The sequence below is a fragment of the Babylonia areolata genome, chromosome 29 (assembly GCF_041734735.1).
Source record: "Babylonia areolata isolate BAREFJ2019XMU chromosome 29, ASM4173473v1, whole genome shotgun sequence".
Taxonomy (NCBI): domain Eukaryota; kingdom Metazoa; phylum Mollusca; class Gastropoda; order Neogastropoda; family Buccinidae; genus Babylonia; species Babylonia areolata.
Genome location: NC_134904.1, coordinates 34,306,312 through 34,308,811, shown reverse-complemented (window position 1 = coordinate 34,308,811; position 2,500 = coordinate 34,306,312).

The following is a 2,500-nucleotide window of genomic DNA, read 5'->3' as shown; positions in this document are numbered from 1 at the left end:
GGAAAAAAAAAAAAAAAAAAAAGGTGACTCAGTCCTCAAGTGGCGACCACCCTGGAGGCGCGGGTTCGAACCTGTTGAGAACCAGGAAATTTTAAAAAAAAGAAAAGAAAAAAAAGGAAAATGCGGCAATACAAGGGCATCCAAGAGTCATGACGTGGGTGTGGCCCGGCCCGGCCCCCTTAGGAGTTAAGGGCCGAAAACACTTGACTGGGGGGTGGGGTGGGGTGGGGTGGGGGGGGTTGGGGGCGGGGGGGAGCTTCTTCTCTGAAGACCTTGTACTGTCCAGCTCTCCCTAGAGTTTCTTATCACTGTTCAGGTTACGTGCTGTTTATGTTTGTTTCTTTTTCTTTTCGTTTTTTTTTCTTCTCCCTTTCTTTTTTTCTTCTTCTTTTTTTTAGATCTTTTTTGTGTGTTCTTGTTGTTGTTGTTGTAGTAGTTAATCATCTTAATTATCTTTCTTTTTTTTGTACGCTTACAGTTGACTTCATCAGGTTTTTGCGCCTTATAAATATTAGTAGTAGTAGTAGTAGTTTTTAAAAAAAAGTTTTTATCTATTATTTATTTATTTACTTACTTATTTCTGTTTATTTTATTCATTTATTTATTTAATCATTTCTTTATTTATTTATTTATTGAATGTTTGTTTTGCTTTGTTATTTTATTTTATTCATTCATTTTCATTTACTACTTTTTTTTTCTCTCTCTCTCTCTCTCTCTCTCTCAAGGCCTAAGCGCGTTGGGTTACGCTGCTGGTCAGGCATCTGCTTGGCAGATGTGGTGGTGTAGCGTATTATGGATTTGTCCGAACGCAGTGACGCCTCCTTAACTCACTCAGTACGGCTAGTCCTCTCGTCTCCTCTACACAGACCCCTCGGATGTCCAGTGGGTGTCTGAATGACCCAACCTTTAGCTTCCGTCATCAGAATTGTGGTATTCTTTGTCACCATTCACGTCTTCAGTATAAGAGCCTTCCGCTTGCAATATTTTGATGATGGTAATTGGGGTGAAACGCTGTTAACGTCGTCTCTTTCGCCGTTCGTATGGAGAGAGTTAAGCTAGCTACTGATACTGATACTGACACTGATACTGTGGCGAGACAATTGATTGAATGCTCGAGTTCGTAGTTTGTATGTGCATGAACGTGGCGCGTGGCTGTCCTTGTGACTTATTCCCCTTTTCCACAATTTTTTTTCCCCCCAGGAGGAAGGAAAGTAGGAGAATGGTTAGCTCACTCAGTACGGCCAGTCCTCTCTTCTGGCCTCTACACAGACCCCTCGGATGTCCAGTGGGTGTCTGAATGACCCAACCTTTAGCTTCCGTCGTCAGAACTGTGGTATTCTTTTGTCAACATTCACCTCTTCAGGATAAGAGCGTTCCGCTTGCAATATTTTGATGATGGTAATTGGGATGAAACACTGTTAAGGTCGTCTCTTTCGCCGTTCGTATGGAGAGAGTTAAGATAAGATAAGTCAAGAATAACTTGATTATCTCCAACTAGAGAAATTTGGTCAGGTGCATAATCACAACATAGACAAGTAAACAACATGGGGACCATAACTGTAAAAGTCAACAACAGCTTTTACGAATATTACGAAGATACAATAATTGTTAAAAAAATATCACATACACCGTTTCATACATACATCCACACACTGCAGGTAATAACTAGTATTCTTAATGTAAAAACAGAAAGAATTAAGAAACATTATTTGAATATAATTATAAACATAGCCTACTATACTAGTAGCACATTGATTATAATAGACAGATGATAAGAATAAAGATAAATTGCGGAAAACCGCAACCAGATAATCAGCACACACCCGCACCCCCCCCCCCCCCCCACCCCCCCCCCCCCAATCCCCACCCACCCCACACACGCGGATTACTTGATTAAACAAGAGTAATAAACATATGTTCTCAAATAAAAGCATTTCACATATTCGCTTTTTAAAAAACATTGCAATTAATTATTACATCGTAATTATTCAACAGAAATATATATATATACACAAATGTGTATGTATGCATGCACTCAAGGCCTGACTAAGCGCGCTGGAGACTTTGAGACTATTTTGTTTATCTTGATGACGATAAAGGAGGAGGAGGATGACGATGATGATGACGACTATGTTGCTATGGAGGTCCATTTTGGTTTGGGACTGCGTGACAAAGCTGTACTCTACGCTTCCTGTCATAATGCTATCCCGGCGTTAACCAGGCCCGAGAGATGCAGACACTTGCAGTGTTGGTCAGGTAATTAGAGCAACACACCCAAAGACGCATCCTTGAAGTGGATGACACTCGACTGTGTGGTCCCAGTTTTTTTGTTTTGTTTTTTGCTGCTGGTCAAGACGCTCATCCGTGTGGGGTGTGGGTTCGAATCCCGCTCTTCTGCCCTTCCTTATCTTTCTCGCAAGTTTGACCGCCAAAATGGAACTGGGGGTCTGGTCATTTGGGATGAGACGATAAACCCTGGGCCCCCTGTTGTGCTGAGCAC